The 19,126-nt window shown below is 45.1% G+C and overlaps 1 protein-coding gene across 3 annotated transcripts in view; it reads right to left on the bottom strand.

Moving 5' to 3' along the window:
- C15H1orf159 (chromosome 15 C1orf159 homolog) overlaps positions 1-17,966 on the bottom strand; it is a 71,987-nt gene extending 54,021 nt beyond the window's left edge. For all 3 annotated transcript variants that reach the window (XR_014786086.1, XM_084822384.1, XM_084822385.1), the window contains exon 1: positions 17,777-17,966. The gene's annotated coding sequence lies outside the window, so the exon portion shown is untranslated. The remainder of the gene's footprint in view (positions 1-17,776) is intronic.
- Positions 17,967-19,126: the final 1,160 nt, after the last annotated feature.

The raw sequence follows: 19,126 nt of genomic DNA, 5'->3' as shown, positions 1-19,126 counted from the left end.
CCTGACCTGGACTTTTTGGAAGATGAGTGGGATAAAGATAATCAACATTCAGTAATGAAGCCCTAATGTTCCAGGTAGACACTCAAGTATTATTTTAAAACACCAAGTTAGATTTTAATTCAGAAAAATACTGCTTCACAAACAATATCCAGGGAGTGTATTAACTAGGGATGTACAGACTGTGTAAAATCTGCTCCGTCTGTGTTTTGCAGATTGTCAGGTGCCTTTCGTTCCATCATCTGCCCATAGATGGATGCAGAATTTTTTTGTCGTGCGGAAAAAATACGGAAATATTTACGTAAATATTTACATAAGTATTTACATAGTTTATCTCAGTACATAACATTTAGTGTATTGTCCCCCATTCCATTCAACGTTTCCTCAGCAGAAATTTACATATTTTTCTACGGATTTATATGCATAAATTTTGGGAAAGTAAAAAAATCATCCTAAAGTCCATGGACTCTGCACGGCCTGAGGAGGGCGCTTCGCAGTAGATTCTGCAGGTTGGATTCTTAGAAATCTGAGCTCATTTTAATCTATCTCGAATTTCTCCAGCATCCCTAGTATTAACTTAGGGACAGTGACCACCATTCACCTGGGGTGAATAGAAACCTTCTCCAGGTGAACAGAGAGGGAAGATTTACCAAAACTCATTCATCCCCTCCCAGCCCTGTTTAGGCCACAAGTAAGCAACATAAAATGGGTTATGTCTAGTAAAATTTTAGTTTGCTAATAACTTTTGTGAACCTATTTCGCAAGGCTGTATTACATTCTAATTTCATATGCACAAATTGAGATGCTCCCAGTAACATAAAAGCACTCTTGGCCAAATTAAAAAGGGAGAAAAAAGCTAAAAGGAATCCATACCAACTACACAGAACAAATTGGGTTTTTGATAAACCAAGATTAGAAAAATATATGCCTCTCTCAAGTGATAATTGGATATCCACCCCGTCCCCCTGCCTTAAAAGATGAAGTATTCTCTTATCTCCAAAACCTAAACTAATGTAGCTTGCAGAGCTCAAAGAAGAAATAAACATTCCACATCCATCATCTTCCTCGCAACCAGTTCTGCCCACTCACTCCTACGAGTTTTGTCACATCAAGGGATGTTCGAGGCTTATTAAAAGAGGGAACTGGAGAGACCTGGGAAAAAGTGCACAACTACTGTTCCTGTGCTTAAACCAGAGATATCAAATCTTGGGCACTGTCAGAGTCCAACGCTTTTCATGCCTTTTGACATTTTGTGTGTCAGATTGAGACGTATACAAGTTTTAGATTGTAGGCTCTTTGGAGGTTGGTTCCTTTTACCCAAGACAAAAAAGAAACAGTCCTTGCCCAACATAGCCAACTACTTGGGGTTAAGACAAATCTATAAACCAAAATAAAATGGTATATCCCAAGGGCAGTCTTTGTGACAGTTTCACCACATTCTTTTAAGTTAGAAGACACTGGCCATTAAAGCTTATAGGACAAATACCTGGTTTAGAATGTTTGCTTTAATTCTGACATGTGTTTTCTCCACTAGTGTTCAGGGGTCAGCAGAGCATGCATCAGAGAAAAGGGTGCTTCTATGAGCTGACATCTTTACTACCAGCACCCCCTCCTCTTGCAGCTCTTTTTCCCTTGGAGGGTAGAGCCTGGAATCTGGTCAATGGTACCAAGCGTCAGGGGCTAAAAGAGAGACTGCCATCCATAAACCCATGATTTGCACTGTTGTGCTGGATTTTAACAGTCGTAAGCCAACCTTGGCTGAAAAGTGAGGTATAACTATGATACAATCACAACTTCAGCCTTGTATTTAAGTGGTAGCCTGGTCGCTGTATACGAGAAGGAATTGCGCTCAGGTGTCTCAATGGGCTGGGAGACATGGGGTGATCCATTCCAACTGTGCCCAGCATCAAAACCAAATGAGCTACCAGGGGAGGAAAGCTCCTTCATCTGTGTCCAGCTACTGGAGGAGGGACGGAGAGCTCTGTCCCTCTTCTTCCAGACCCCAGCAGGCTAGTATCTTTTGCAGGCTTATTTACAAGGGGGCCTAACTGATTGGCTGCGTCAGACCCATGCTGCTGCTGCTGACATGACTGGCTGCTGGAGGCCACCATTTCCTTATGATACCCAACAGGCTCTAAAGAAGCTGTGAAAGAAGTGGCCAGGACAACGGGAAGATGAGAGTTCAGGAAGAGGCTTGGCAAGATAGCAGGCGTTCATGAGACACCTCTTGCGAACGGTGGACAAGATTCCCTTCCCCAGAAGGTGCATGAAGTGGCTTTATCATTTTAAAATACATTTGTTTATCTTTAAAAAACCGAAGTACTGCAGCCTGACCTCAAACCCTTGGGATGGAAAAAAGTTCATTATTATTATTACATTTCTATACCGCCCCATAGCCAACGCTCTCTGGGCGGTTTACAAAAGTTAAAACATTAAAATACAATATACAAACGTTAAAAACCATTTACATAAAAACATACGGACAAACAACATATAACTAAAAAACAACTTTGAACTAAAACCTTTTTTTTAAAAAAAAACAACTAACAATAAAACATGGATTAAAACAACACTGCTTAAAACAAGTATACAAGAGTCAGAGAAAGGAACAAGAGTTCTCAAAAGGGAAGGCCTGCCGGAAAAATAGTCTTTAATGCCTGCTTACAAACCTTCAACGAGGTCAGCAGGCGCATTTCAACTGGCAGGTCATTCCACAACTGAGGGGCCGCAAAGGAAAAGGTCCTCTTGAGTGTGGCTGCCAATCTCACATTAGGCAGCCACAGAGCTCTCAGAGGACCTTAGGTGGTGGACTGGGACATAGGGGAGAAGGTGCTCTGCCCAGTCCACCACCTTTAAAACAGGGGTGCAGAACCTCTTCTGGCCTGAGAGCTGCATTCCATTTTGGAGACGCTTTGGGGGGCTGCATTCCAGTGGGGCTGAAGGCAAGAGGGGCGGGGCCAAAAATACAACCCCCCTCCACAGTATATTTCAGCATAAAGCTCTTCCTGCCAGTAACTAAGCCTTAGGAGAGGCATTCCAAGCTTTTAAAATGGGAGAAAAGCTGCACAAAAGCTGGGGAAACACCAGACAATGGGTGGGTAGGGGAAAGGGGGAGGGGACAAGGGAAGGGGTATGGCTACCTGGGGAACCCCAGAGGGTGAAATTTCAACCCCAGGAGAGCCAGATATGGCCCACAAGCCTCAGGTTCTGTACCTTTGTTTTAAGAAGAAGGTATGCAGGCAGTCCTCCTCTAAGGATGTGAACAAGAATACGTATCATGTTCCTCCATCCTCTTCCTTTGCACTCAACACACTCCAAGAAACAAAGCTCCAGGCTAACACTACTTTATTGTTTAATGACTAGCTTCATTACAAATGCAAATTCTAGCAAACTCTCAGACTGCAATGAACCAGCTAATCCACACATCTATGAATATCAATAGAGGAGACGAAGCAGAAGTTAGAGAAGTTGCCAGCAGTCTGGGCATGAGCGTCACGGCCAGACTAGCTTTGTAGGGATGCCCCTCCCTTAGGGTGGCTCCCTCCTATGTTGGCTATCACAAGTAACCAACCTGGCAGAGCATTTTAGCTCTGCCTCTAACTTTTCCCGCTTCGCTCTGCGATGGACTCTCACATCCCTCAAGTCACACCCTTGGACCCCCTCCTCCTCCTCCTCAACCAGCATTCTCATGGTGGAGGAATGGGGGAGCCATTCAGCCTGTGCCATCTGTGTGTCAACATCTTGGGAAGAAAGTCTTGCTGTACCTGAGCTCACTGGGGAGGTTGCTGCCCTCTGAATCTGAGCTGCCAGACATCTCCACACACTCAAGATTCATTCCTGACAGTATGAAATACAAAATAGGGGAGGAACTATAGTTCAGTGGTCAACCACACACTTTGGTTGTGTAAGGACTCAGATTCAGTCTTTGGAATCTCCTATTGAAAATGGTCAGGTGGTAGGTGACGCAAAACACCTCTCTGCCAAAGACCCTGAAGAGATACGGCCAGAGTAAAATGCACTAGATGGACAATAGTTTGACCCAGTATAAGACAGCTTTCCACGGTCTCATGTTTTGTTAATGTGTTTTGTCAACGAAACAGCTTCTGTACTTTAAACTAGCCACCATTCATTCAACAGCAGTGATCTCTTTGGAAAACGGGTCGATGCATTGCATTCAAAACCTTCAACCAATCACACAGCCAACGCTACACACATTCTTACTTTCCACGACAAAGTATATTAAATTGCATCAGTTTCTTTCTTCTTTTTTAAAAGGAAATCACACAGGTTTTCCTAAAAATGTGAATATTGTCTCCTTGAGACAGAAAGGATCCCCAAAGAGGGCAGAGGGCTCTCTTTACAGTCAGTTGCTGACACATCCATCAGCACTGTGGCCACTTTGCGCAAGCTGCAGTTGATACTCATTTACGGCAGAGAAACAGAAGAGGCTTGTTTGAACAAGTGTGCTTCCCATTCATCTAAAAACATCTATCTTCATGGAAAGAAGAAAGGGGGAAAAGAAATTAAAGCCCTGGCTACACAAGGAAGAAACCTTGTCACTAGCTGCTGTTGGAACCACCAATGCAGCATCAACGCTGGGGCTCACAGGTTTGAGGTGTAGGCCTCCATTTCCCAGCTGTGACAGTTATTAAAACTACTTATCAACCAGACAATTGTGTCTATGGACAGATACTTCTTCATAGCTGCAAATTATACTAAAATTAGAACATCTGCCCTGCAGCTGCTCCAGCAAGAACAGGGCGTTGGATTTATCTGCCTTTACAGCAAAATTGATCTGTCTTCCTCTCAGACTGTACTGTTGATATTTTTATTCTGTCTGAGCCAATATTTTTTTCTGCTAAAGGAGATCAGCACACACAATGAAATTGCTTCATGCAAGCTTGGCCTCAGATTCCCTTCTCAGCATCAGGATTGGATAAATCCTATAATAGGCTACTTAGAATGTATACAATGCTTCAGAGTGTTCCAGGGCTTCCACATACATTATCATCCTTAATTCAAACCTATGAAGTGAGCCATATCCCGGTCAGCCCCCAGGAAAGCTGTGCCTGAGGGGGCAGAATCCCCTTTAAGGCTTGTCTCCCACTGCTCCTGAGGTCCAGACCACAGTCTTTCTTTTGCATCTTGAACAGCTTGTAGCTGTTCTGATAGGGACCCACAGCCTTCTCTTCTAACCCCTGGTATCTAGACAAGAGAACGGAGCCACCACTTCATCTGTTCCTTCCCTTCTTATAACCACCACCTGGCAGGTAGCCCGGATGCTCTGCAAGACTGACAGGGTTTATGCCAAGTGGCTGTTCGTTCCTTCTTGGCATTTGCAACTGAGGTGCGGCTGCCCAATACTCCAGGCAGTTTCTTCCCAGCCATCCCCTCCCTCCAATGACCACTTCATCCACTTGCCCTCTTATCAGTTATCATCTTGGTTCTATCTGCCAACTTTCCAGGCTACAAATGTGGTTACTGGCAAGTTTATTTTCCCAGGAGAGGCCAGGAACCAGATAATCCTCACGTTACACAAACCAAGCAATAGCAGGTGGCCTAAGGCCAACCTGTGAGTTTATGGCAGAGGTTAAGATTTGAACTGGGGACCTGCTGGTCTACTGCTCGGCCTCTTAGCCACTACACTAGCTCCAAGCATCATGCAGACAGATAACATACCATACCGGACTGGACGTTCCAGCCATAAATTGTTTTTGACTGTTCCAGTTAAGCCATCTCCAGGCTGTACAGAGGGAGAGCAGGGCCATTCCTATATCCTTGCTGAAGACCTCCCTCATAAAGGTTTCCCCTCCCTCAACAGTCACTACCAGCAGCCATTCCTGCAGGTTGAATGGAGAAAGATGAGAGGGGGAAGCAGGGCTGTTCCACCAGCCCTGCTGAAAGAATTTTTCCTCTCTTCCCACCCCGTTTCTTTTTCCTTGTGTGCTGTGTCTTTTTAGATCGCAAGACTGAGGGCAGGGACCATCTTATTTAATTGAGGGAGGGTTGGAAGGTGGCAACAAGGGAGAGGGCCTTCTTGACACTGAGGAACAATCTCCCCACCGAGGCTTGCCTGGTGTCAACACTGTCATCTTTTTGACGCCAGGTTAATCCTGTCCTCTACTCCCAGGCATTTAATGGCATATGATGGGGCATTTATGTCAACTGTTTTTATCAGGTCTAGCATTTTTTTGAAGTCATTTTAGCTGCTTTAATTTTTTTAAATTTTGTATGTTAAAAACATTATGCTATGTTTTATTATCTTGTATTTATGGTTTCTAATTTTTGTGAACTGCACAGAGAGCTTTGGCTAATGGGTGATATAGAAAATAATGACGATGATGATGTAAGCTGCTCTGGGAAGCCTTTTTGGCTAAGGAGTGGTTTAAAAATATTTCAGATAAATAAAATAATCTCCAGGGGTCTTTTGTAATACATAGATAATGAAAGCTGGAAAAATTATTCCTAACCGAGTTTCTGTAGAAAACCCCAGACAAACATCGCCTTTAGTCCAACACAACACACACAAGGCTTATTCTGCTATGCTAAGCAATTCTTCCCAGCCCGATAGGGTTGAGCAACGGTGATGGGAAAGATTTCCAATGCTTCAATATTTAAGCTGATTAAATAAAGAGACGACTGTCAAAGCAGGATGTTAACTAGGACTGTGGCTCAAACAATGGTCTTTGAAGGCTCATCTATTAAGAGCAGATGGAAAGTATAATTCATTTGACTTGAAAAATAGCTGTTGTTAACACCCAATTTTAAAACTTGTATTTAACTGTAACTAAACTGAAACTGAGTTCTTTGAACATATAGCCTCACACTTCAGACTATCAGGAACATGACAGGTTTACACGCCCCCTCCTCACACACTCCTAATTCTGGGCAGCTCTAGCTAATGTTTGCCGGGACCTCTGAAATAGACAAGCGTGGTTAGTCTGCCCTATTTGGACATCACGGCAAGCTATGTCAACAGCAACACAGAAATGAGGAAAGGATATATGAGAGGGGAGGGGAAGCATGGTTTCCTCCCAATGCTCTAAGCCATAGGTAGTTCCTCACTGGCACTATTAAGCAGCAAATACTTCATAACAGCTAACTTCACTGTAGAATTGCTGCTACAAGCTGAGGGGAAGTTGCTCCCTTCATTTTGTGATACAAACAGTAGGAAAGCTAATCCTGCCTGTCCGCAAGTATGTCCAACTGCAGCATTAGTTCCTCAAGCTAAGTCGGTGCACAAAAAACTCCACAGGCCATACAAAGGAAGGGGGCAAGCAAGTGGCAAGTAGTATTTGTTGTTTATTTTATTTGTACCCCACCTTTCTACCAAAAAATGGCACTCAAGGTGGCTTACAGAAACAATTGAAATTGTTTAAAGCAATAAAACAAGAGAATAAAAACATAATTACAGAAAAAATATTACTAAGAACAGCAACAGACCCACTTATAGGCTAAACGCCTTCTTAAATAAAGCAGTCTTTGCCTGCCAGCGGAAGGACAACAGAGAGGGAGCAAACCTGGCCTCCCTTGGGAAGGGGTTCCATAGCCTGGAAGTGGACACCAAAAAGGCTCTACCTTGGGCTGCGACCAATTATGCCTCTGAAAGCAGCAGTCTCAAAAGAAGGGCCTCTCTATTAGATCTTAAGAACCGGGCAGGCTCGTATGGGAGAAGACGGTCTTTCAGAGAGCCTGGTCCCAAACCGTAGCGTTTCTCAAACTTTCAAATTGGGGTGAGACCTTCTAAACTTACTCTACATTGTGCCCTCGCCCTGCTGCTTCAGCGCAGTCCCACCATCTTGTTCCACAAGAAACAGTGCAGCGGTTCTGGCACACAGCCCTATCTGTACAGCCAGCTGCTGCATGCCAGGACCAGTGGCCTGGATCATGAACCTCAATACTGGCATTAGGAGAGAAGGTTTCTGATCTCGTCCTAAAGCTATGCACAGAAACACATGCAGATACTCTCGTCTCCATCATCCCAGAGTACAGGACACAGAATAATGGGCTCAAGTTACAGGAAGCCAGATTCCGGCTGAACATCAGGAAAAAACTTCCTGACTATTAGAGCAATACGATAAAGGAACCAATTATCTAAGGAGGTGGTGGGCTCTCCCACACTGGAGGCATTCAAGATGGGGATGGACAGTCATCTGTCAGGGCTGCTGTGACTTGGATTCCTGCATTGAGCAGGGGGTTGGACTCAATGGCCTTGTAGGCCCCTTCCAACCCTACTATTATATAATTCTATAAAGCAATACATCTCACAGAACTCTGTACCCTCACTGCCACATCTTCCAAAAAGAGCAATCAGAGCTCCAAGTCCAGAGTGGTTCTTCCAAGGGGTATTAACCCACCTATGTCTTGGCAGGGTGGGGTGGGGTGGGGTGGGGTGGGGTGGGGAAGGAGGAAATTTCTACCTGCCTGAGGGTCTTATTTTGCCCTGGAACTTAATTCACACATACTTTTTGTGGTATTCTATGTCCTCTCTCCCCAAGTTAAGCCTTCCCGAAGTGTTTTGAGAACCACCGTACAATATTTCATGAATAGCATACAGCCCTTCCTCTCTGCCCCACTCTGATCATATCCCACCCAAACGTCTTCTCTCAGACCTTTTGTTTTCATGACACATCCTTCACCCTTCTACCCTGAACTCCATCACCAAAATCATTCACTTCGACATTTAGGCCAACTGTCACCTCATCATAAATCTCAACACTGCCTTCCTCTCCCCTTACAAATCCAGCACAGACTTCTTGTAATTACTTTCAAAGCCATTCAAGGTGTTGCTGCCACCACCAGGCCACAGCCTGTCCAAGGATCTCTTTTGACAGCTCTCTCTTCTTCATTCAGTTCATTTATTATATTTCTATACTGCCCCATAGTCAAAGCTCTCTGGGCAGTTTCCCCAAATTAAAAACCATTAAAAATACATTATACAAAGTGCAAAACCATTTATATAAAAACATATAGACTGATAGCACACACAGAGACAACATATATCTAAAAACAATTTTTAAACTATCAACCAAAGACAATCCAGGACCTGATTAAAAATTCATTATATGCTGCCAAATGCCTGAGAGAAGAGGGCAGTTTTAACCTGGTGCTGAAAAGACAGTGAAATCCCTCCTCAAAATTCAGCTTTTCTGTGAAGTCTTTCACACAACCCCTTCATCCTCATCCTTTACTGAAACTAAGCCTACATGTATGTCACTGAACTGAATGCATATATTTTCCCAATCTTCCTTCCTGTGCTGGATTTTAGATTTTAAGCTCCTTGAGGCAGGGATATTTTGTGTGTGTTGGGTACTCTGTAAAGTGCCATGCACTTGATGGCATAATAACGATGGGCAGTTTGCACGGCAGGGGTCTCAAAATGGCTGCATGAAGGCTTAGTGTCTATGCCTGTGAAAACCGGCAAGGGGTTCCTCTTGTGATCACATTTTAATGCCCACACACACTCAGAGAAGGGGGAAATAAGTAGGAAAAAAGATATAAATTGAGGTCACTGATAGAGTGGTAAATAGACCATCAATGTGCGTGTGTGTTTTTAAATAGAAGTTCAGAAGTTGTCACATTTTTCTTACAAGAGACATTAAACCAATAAGAAGAATGTACAGGTCCATGCCATTATCAATGAGTGTGACCACAGTAATTTGGTTTCTGGTGTGCTGGAGAAAGCATTGTGGCTGATAATAGAAGCCCAAGGCTTATTAATACTGTCCCAATAGTCAAATGCCATCATCACTTGCCTACAGAAACTGGTGTATTGTGTGTGAAATAAAGATTCTAACTAACAGGAAGAAAAAAGGTCCCAATGTAGGGCACTGAAGTTTTCCTCAAAACCTTTTCAGTTTCTGAGCTTGCAAAGACATGCAGCCAACGTGTTCTCAAACTTCTGTGCTGGCTTCAAAAACAGTTCCTAACCTCAAGGAAGAGGTCAAACACACACACTATTACTTTCTGCTCTGTGTATTCTTAAAAAAAAAAAAAAAGTGACACAGACAGGATTTGAGACAGGAAAGTGAAACTTCCTGCAGAATGTTCCCTGAAGCAACTGCTATGGCCTGCTCTGAAATTCTCTCTGGCCTGGTTCACACATAACACTAACCCATGGTACAGGTTGTTGAATTCTGGGTTTGGGGATGTGTGAACTTGACTGTGCTACCATGGTTTGTTAGCCACAAACAACCCAGAAAGAGAACCCATGGTTTGCTGGTGGGTTGTGAACTCTGGGTAGTTTAAGGTATGGGTTATTGTTATGTGTGAATCCAGAACCGTGGATTGTTCGTAGGTTATTTCACGAGGCTACACAGGTGGCAGGAAAGAGTGATTACCCCCCCTCCCACTTAGATGCTCTACATGCCAGTACTACAGTGCCACAAAGGCATTTGGGATACAGTGGAGGAGGGAGTGGTTGAAGGAGGAGGGAAACAAACAACCCAGAGATTGAGAAAACAGGCTACTGTTTGTTCGATCATCTGCCGGACAAGCCAGTAAGACAACAAACCATGGGTTAAATAAATCTTGGGTTAGCATTATCTGCAAACCAGGCCTCTACTTTGCCAAGCTTCTAATCCTCAGGGTAATTAAAAGTACAAAATTTTGGTAATGCTGTGTTGAGCATCCCAAACTAGCTACTGTTGGTGATTTGGACACTACATACTAGGTGTGTCCAGCAAGACTGCTCTTCCGACCCCAGTGGAGTCAATAAGACAGCTCTGCCATTGGTTCAGAGGAACGAGGTCTATCATCTAAAGCTTTAGACAAGAAACAACCAGCGCTGATGGGAGCTGAGATGAGTCAGCCATAGATGTTTTGGAAACTTTTAACCAACTCAAAAAAGGGGTCTTTTCCTTTTATGGTTTGGCAACAGTTGCATAACCTGCTCTGCTCGTAGTTCTGCCCAAGTTTTACTCATCACAGTTCTTGTGTAACTACAGGAATTAGTATAAACTACAAACGCTACCTAGTCATTTTTTAACAATAAAGCCCAACAAAATCCAAGACTGTGCTGGACTACATGAAATATGCAAAAGTTGTAAAAACTGAGAAAATACCATACCAGAAATTTACCTAGAAATTGAAAATCAAGAGGGTAGATATTTTCCTTGAAATATGCTTGGCTAGGACTCATTTGACACAACAGGATACCAAGGAGAAGGAAAGGCTTGGAATATGGAGAAGCCAAGGAAATGTAAACTGTTGCAGCCTCTCCCTAACTCAAAGTCTGGAATCTTTTCCCTTGCCAGGAATGTATGTTCTCCACCCAGTTCTCTATTATTAATAGGGCTTGCATTGTTTGCTAAATATACGAACAACTTCTCCATCAACACTTTTGAATGACATTCCCTGCCCATTCCAGGACTCTCATTAACTCTTCCAGCAAAGGCAGATTTTAGCTGGGAGAAAGATATTAAGGCAGGCAGCAGCATGGCATTTTGGACAGCTTTACTTCCAGGAATAAGGTTCCATATTTCAGTTTGGTATATTATACAGCTGCCTTGTTTAAGATTTTTTTTTTTTAAATCTACCTGCCACTGTTCTGTGAAACTCTTGCTAAAGGACAACTGCAATGTAAAGCTTATTATCCATCTTCCACAAGCACAAGCAGCAAGGAAGCAGAATTAAGGCACAAACCTCAGGATCATATTCATTTATTTGGAGAATTAATGAACTTCCTTTTGATCAGTAAGAACTGGAGGGAGCAATCCTATGGTTGCTAGCCAGTGTCTAGATGGCCATAGGATATGCCGGGTTCCAGGAGCCAGCCTCGGAGCCTGTTCCCGGAGAACCAACCTTCACCCCCCTCCCGTGTTGCCTCGCAGGCAGCATGGAACGGCTCCGTGCTCGGAAGAGGAGCGCCGAGTGGCAAAAACAGGGCATTCCAGGGCAGCAAAGGCGGAAATGCTGGCACAACACATCCTATGTATCTTCTGGCAGCTGCTTCCCCTGCTTTGTCTAGCCGCAAATGCAGGGCAGCTGAAGCATGGAGGGGACGATCCCCTCTGCGCTTCTTCTGCTCTGCATTGGATAAGCGGTAGCCTCCAGGTTTGGAGGCGGCCACCTATCCCCATAGGATTGCACCCTTCGTTGCTCGTCCTCATGGGTACATGGGACAAGCCTGAAATGACAAATGCTGCCACTCACCTATGTAAGATGCCTGGGCCACACTCCCTGACAGCAGTATCAAAAATTAAGGTACTTTCGCAGCAGACACGGCTGAAGTTTTAGAACCATGAGGCATAACACACCCTACTAACAGGAAAAGTTTCTTTTTTAAAACCTCTCTTCCTCAGAGCATGAGAGCTGCCCCAGAACAGCAACCACCCAAAAGCTGTGGGAGTTCCCATGACACACACCTGAAGCAGTTTTGAACTGAAGGCCTGTGGGGATTTGCAACAACAGCCAGTAACCGACACACAGAGTACAGTCTGTATCTTCTAGAATTTACACACATCATATTTTTTGTCTACTTCATGCACCAGATGTACTAGTCTTTTCTTTTTTTTTTTCTCTTTTTCTTCCACAAAGAGTCAAGCTAATCTTTAAGATGCAACATGTTGCTTTTCTTTTTAAACTGCAACAAGAAAGTAGGAAGTAGCCCCACACCACTGCTTGTCTATCTAGCCCAGTATGGCCTGCTTCGGCAGAGTTTCCCCCCATCCCCATCTCCTGCCATCTGATCCTTTTTTAGTGAACCTGGGACCATCTCCATGCAAGACATGCACACCAGAAAGAACCCCCCTACACATGTGCAAGATTACTACCACAAGATTGCTTTAAAGGGGAATTCTAAAGGGTGGGTCTATCAATGGACACCCCAGATACAGAGGCAGCATGTCTCTGAATGCCAGTTGCCAGGGGACAAAAACCAGGGTTGAGTGGTAGCTTCTATGCCCTGCTTGACTATTTGCCAATCTAGCCTAGTATTGTTTACTCTCACTGGCAGCAGTTCTCAGGATGTCAGGCTGAGGTCTTTCTCATTCTTTGCTATCTCACCTCTTTAACTGCGGATGCCAGGGTTTGAATTTGGGACCTTCCACATGGAAAGCAGGTGCTGTACTGCTGAGCTATGGCCCTCCCTTTCAGGCATGAGGAAGCTCGGGACACTTAGTGGGTGGGGGGAGACACACACACACATACACATCACAAGCAGGGTCCCAACTGCTTTCCGAGTCTGTTATTCCCTTCCCTCCCACCTAACAGAAATGTGGCAGACACAAACTCCTTTGCCAGAGAAAGCATATGAAGTCAGGACACTCCTCCCTGGCACAGATGTTAGTGTGCCAGTCTAGGTCCTGAGAAATTTGGGTTCCAGTCACAATACCCACTGACTGACTTCGGGCCAGTCACTCCTTAACCAATCTGCCATCACAGGGCAGTTGGTATAATAGTTGGGAAGAAGAGAACCATATACACCACTCCATACATTAAACTGAATAATGGAGCCCAAGGATAATCCCAAATAATATATAGGAGCCCAAACAAGCCACCACATTAATTATCCACATTTTGGGAGACCTCATCCCTTTTAGCTAGATGGGAGAGACTATCAAGGGCTACTAGTCATGATGGGTGTTTATTACCTCCAACATCAGAGGCAGCATGCCTCTGAACACCAGTTACTGGGGATCTATAGTGGAATAAGGCTGTTGCCCCCATGCCTTGGTTGTGGGCTTCCCATAGGCTACCAGTTGGCCACCATTGTGGGGGAAAAAAAGATGCAGAACTAGATAAGCCTTTGATCTGATCCAGCAGGGCTCTGCTTATGTCCACCCAAAAGCACTCTGCAAGACCTCTCACAAATGGTGACCTTGGGCCAAGCACAATCTCTCGGCCTAATTCTTGGGTTGTTATGAGGATATAAAAAGTGCACAAGAAGAACCACATACGTGAGGGCAGAATGAAATCAGACCAGGGGCTGACCCTAGGCTGCCTACCCCATGGCCTAGTGAAGCTTCCTAGTGAGATAGGGTGTGAGATAGGAATGTAATAGCAAAGCAAATAATATTCTCCCTTGCCTAGCATGTTCCATAGTTTTCCACAAATATGCACACAAATCAGAAATACGTTGGTGTCCAGACTCTCCACTCACAGACTGCATTTTATGGATGCTCTCCCCTTTGGGGGTGAGGAGGTCTTCCTCATTTTCATAGATAGTTATCCATGTGTGGCTACTCTCCCAACTTAATGTACAGCTATTCTCTGTATGAGAATTTCCTAGTTCCCCTCCAGCCACACCAAATACACAGGAGGCCAAACACAACATCACAAGAAGCCCACCTCCTAACTGTCCCCTCCCCAAACGTGTGGGAGCTCAAGACTCCTTCTTTTTATGGATTAACATTGATACCACAATACCACAAATACCACAAAGATTATACAGAGGTGTAAAGCAGCACAACTGCAAAGCAACAAGGAGGCATTGAGTCCACTAAGGGATGCAGTGACACTTAATATAGAACAGTAGAGTAACAGAGTCATAATTTTTGTGAACCGCCCAGAGAGCTTCAGCTATTGGGCAGTATAGAAATAAATAAAATACATAAATAGTCTGCCCTTCGTGTGTGTGCGTGTGTGTGTGTGTGTGTGACTCTCTATATTTATATTTATATATATATACACACACACACACACACACACACACAGTATTGTAAAAATATATACTTTGAGATAAACGTTTTGGCTTCCACCTCCAGCAGGAGTGGCAGTTTGGATTGCCTAGAGATGAAAATTCCTTAGGAGAAAAAACAGAGGTATAACTGGTATACTGCTTACAAACTGTCCTCCAGATTAGGGCCATTTAGACTAAGAGTTTTGAGTCTGTAGTTCCAGAAGTTTTCTCTTTTGTCAAGAATGTCAGTTCCTTTTGTTTGTTGGAAGCAAATGACATGATATTTTAGCATTTAACATTCCAGGTTTTTTTTAGCTCTGCTGTCTTAAACCTGCTACTGCATTTTAAATATCTGCACTGCTTGCTTATTTTACTCCAGTTGTATTTTTATTCTGTAGTTTTAATCTACTGCCTTTTATACTGCATTTTCTGTATTTTTGTGGTTTTAATTTTGTGAACTGCCCAGAGAGCCTTGGCTATTGGGCACTATAAAAATGAAATACATTAATAAATAAACTGTAAATCAGAGAGACTATGTGCAGGCGAGTTGAAATGCCTTGCAGTCTTACCTTAAGACTGACTGTATCCGTGGTGGATCCAAAGTTGTTTTGCTGTTGTGCCCCTTTATGTTTACACCTCTCTCTCTCTCTCTCTCTCTCTCTCTCTGTGTGTGTGTGTGTGTGTGTGTGTGTGTAGGGTACAATCCTATTAATGTTTAGACAGAAAAAAGTCCAACAACTCCCAGCTTGCCCCAGCCACCGTAGCTGGGGCCCAAAACAACCCCACAACTCCCAGCATAGCTGGCTGGGGCATGCTGGGAGTTGTAAGGCGCTTTTTTGGGGGGGGGTGTCTAAACATGTATTCCCCTTCATGGATCACTCCCTTGTTGTGCTGAAGGGGCTTGCGTAACTCAATGAAGCCATAAGCTATGCCTTGCAGGGCCACCCAAGGTGGACAGGTCATGGCAGAGAGTTCTGACAAAATGTGGTCCACTGGAGAAGGAAATGGCAACCCACTCCAGAATTCTTGCCAAGAAAACCCCATGGAACGGATCACAAGGCTAAAAGATATGACGCCGGAAGATGAGCCCCTCAGGTTGGAAGGTGTCCAATATACTACTAGGGAAGAGCAGAGGGCATTTCCAAGTAGCGCCAGAAAGAGTGAAGCGGCTGGGCCAAAGCCGAAAGGACACTCAGCTGTGGATGTGTCTGGTGGTGAAAAGAAAGTCCGATGCTGTAAAGAACAATATTGTTTAGGAACCTGGAATGTAAGGTCAGTGAATCAAGGTAAGCTGGAGGTGGTCAAACATGAGATGGCAAGATTGAACATCCACATCTTGGGAATCAGCGAACTAAAATGGACAGGCATGGGTGAATTTAATTCAGGTTACCATTATATCTACTACTGTGGGCAAGAATCCCTTAGAAAAAATGGAGTAGCACTCATAGTCAACAAAAAGGTGGGAAAAGCAGTACTGGGGTACAATCTCAAAAATGACAGAATGATCTCAGTATGAATCCAAGGCAAACCATTCAACATCACAGTAATTCAAGTCTATGCCCCAACCACTGAGGCCGAAGAAGCTGAGGTTGATGGGTTCTATGAAGACCTACAACACCTTCTAGAACTAACCCGCCCCAAAGATGTCCTTTTCATCATAGGGGATTGGAATGCTAAAGTAGGAAGTCACGAAAAACTGGGATAACAGGCAGGCATGGCCTTGGTGTACCAAATGAAGCAGGACAAAGGCTAATAGAGTTTTGCCAAGAGAACACGCTGATCATAGCAAACACGCTTTTCCAACAGCACAAGAGGCGACTCTACACATGGACATCACCAGATGGTCAATATCGAAATCAGATTGATTATGTCCTTTGCAGCCAAAGATGGAGACGCTCCATACAGTCAGTAAAAACAAGACCTGGAGCTGACTGTGGCTCAGATCATGAGCCTCTTGTTGCAAAATTTCGACTTAAATTGAAGAATGTACAGAAAACCGCTAAACCATTCAGGTATGACCTGAATCATATCCCTTCTGAATATACAGTGGAGGTGAGGAATAGATTTCAGGGATTAGACCTGATAGACAGAGTGCCTGAGGAACTATGGATGGAGGTCCGTAACATTGTTCAGGAGGCAGCAACGAAATCCATCCCAAAGAAAAAGAAATGCAAGAAAGCCAAGTGGCTGTCTGATGAGGCTTTACAAGTAGCTGAGGAAAGAAGGGGAGCGAAAAGCAAGGGAGAAAGGGGAAGATACGGTTTTCCCAGTAGCAACGTACGGCTGTGAGAGCTGGACTGTAAGGAAGGCTGAGCACCGAGGAATTGATGCCTTTGAACTGTGGTGCTGGGGAAGACTCTTGTGAGTCCCCTGGACTGCAAGGAGGTCAAATCAGCCAGTCCTAAAGGAAATCACCCCTGACTGCTCATTGGAAGGACAGATCCTGAAGCTGAAGCTCAAATATTTGGCCACCAAATGCAAAAAGTCCCTGGAAAAGACCCTGATGCTGGGAAGGATCGAAGGCAAAAGGAGAAGGGGACGGCAGAGGATGAGATGGCTAGATAGCATCACCGATGCAACGAATATGGACTTGAGCATGCTCCGGGAGAGAGCGCAGGACAGGAAGGCCTGGCGTGCTGTGGCGCATGGGGTCACGAAGAGTCGGACACGACTGAACAACAACAACAAGTATAGGACTGCACCCTTATAGAATATTTATACCGTCCCCCATGAATTCATATTGATATTATACCCTTCTATTTATGAGGACAGCTTAATAATAATAATAACAACAACAGCAACAGACTCCAAATTGGAAAAAAAAATAGTTGCAATGTATCACTACAAAATGCCGGCACATGCTGGAGCTCCAAAGTAAAATATGCGGGGAGCCCCCCCCCCCCGAAATATGACAGAGCTCAAGGTGAAAGCCCCCTGCCCTCAAATAAAGATCCCCCCAACCGTACTGCACCCACATATGGGGGGTCAAGGCTCTCCTTACCCCCCCCCCCGCTTTCCCACCAGGCCCTTTACGATGCCCGGTGAGGTACAACGGGGTCTCCCCCGCAGCGCCTCAGGGGCTCTACCTGCGAAGGGCGGGCGGCAGGGAGAAGGGGGCAAGCTACGCCCCGCCCACCAGCGCCCCTCCCCCGACCTCACCTGAGCGGACCGACTCAACAGCCGTTGGCGGCGACCGACTGCGACCGACTCCCTTTCGTACCCCCCGCCCTGAGCCGGCGCCCTGCCTCGCTCCTCCCGCTCTTCTCTGGGATTTGTAGTCCCTTCCCCCGCCCTCCGGCCCATCCGCGCCGCTGGAGCCGCCCGCTCCGGGGAAACTACAACCCCCGGCGCCCACCGCGGCTCCGCGCCTCACCTCGCCCAGGTAAACGCGTCCCCGCCTGCCCCACTTCCCTCTTTCTGTCGCGGCGCCTCCTGGGAAATGTAGTCTTCGGGTGGGAATGAGACGCTGGCTTGGATAGAATCAGGAGACTACAATGACCAGAGAGGCTTGCGTGCGCGGAGGCCATCTTGTGCGTTGCTAGGAGACGGAGACGCCCCTAGGAGACGTGGTGGTAGTGGAGGAGGAGGGGATCAGGTGAGAGGGGAGATTGTTGGGTGGGGGGGGCGGCGTCCCATGGGTGTCCTTAGCCCCTGTCCTTGTAGTACAATACACACTTATATTTATTTGATTTGTGCCCTCCCTTTCTACCCCCAAAGAGAGACAGAGAGAATATATATAGAATACTATATATCTATAAAAGGTAAAAGTTGATCTATATCTATATCTATATGTCAACTATCTATATCATGTATATCTATATATCTATATATCACGTCTATCTATCTGTCTATCTATCATGTACATACACACACATAAATATATCTATGTTCCATGTAAACATATATTTATCTATCTAACCCATGTAAATTATGCACCTATATATATTTCATGTAAACATGTAAATATCTTTATATAAGAAAGACAGAAAGACTTACAGCAGAGTATTAGGGTGCAATCCTATGAGGATAGGCGGCCGTCTCCGAACTCGGAGGGGACTGCCTATCCAGTGCAGGGCAGGAGAAGCACGGAGGGGATCGTTCCCTCCGTGCTACTCCTGCCCTGCATTTGCGGCTGTCTAGTTGCGGGAAAGCGGAGCAGGGGAGGAGGCTGCCGGATGACACATAGGATGTGTCGTACCGGCATTTACGCCTTCCCTGCCCCGGAATGCCCCCCCCCCCAGAATGCCCCCATTTTGGCAGCACGGAACGGGGGGGAAGGTCAGTTCTCCGGGACCTGACCTCAGGGTGCAGGCTCTGAGGTCGGTACCCGGAAAACCACATATCCTATTGTCGCCTAGCCACTGACTAGTGGCCATAAGATTGCTCCCTTAAAATACATATTTTGAGCTAAATGTTTCGGCTTCCGCCCTCAACAGTAGCTGTGCTGTTAAATGATATCAGGAGTGGCCATTTGGAATAACTGGAGATGAAAGGCCCTTAGGAGACACC

The sequence above is a fragment of the Heloderma suspectum genome, chromosome 15, assembly GCF_057233095.1.
Source record: "Heloderma suspectum isolate Gila_16-S chromosome 15, 16-S_ref, whole genome shotgun sequence".
Lineage (NCBI taxonomy): Eukaryota > Metazoa > Chordata > Lepidosauria > Squamata > Helodermatidae > Heloderma > Heloderma suspectum.
Note: the sequence above shows the minus strand (reverse complement) of the source record. Positions and strands in the feature narration are given on the sequence as shown.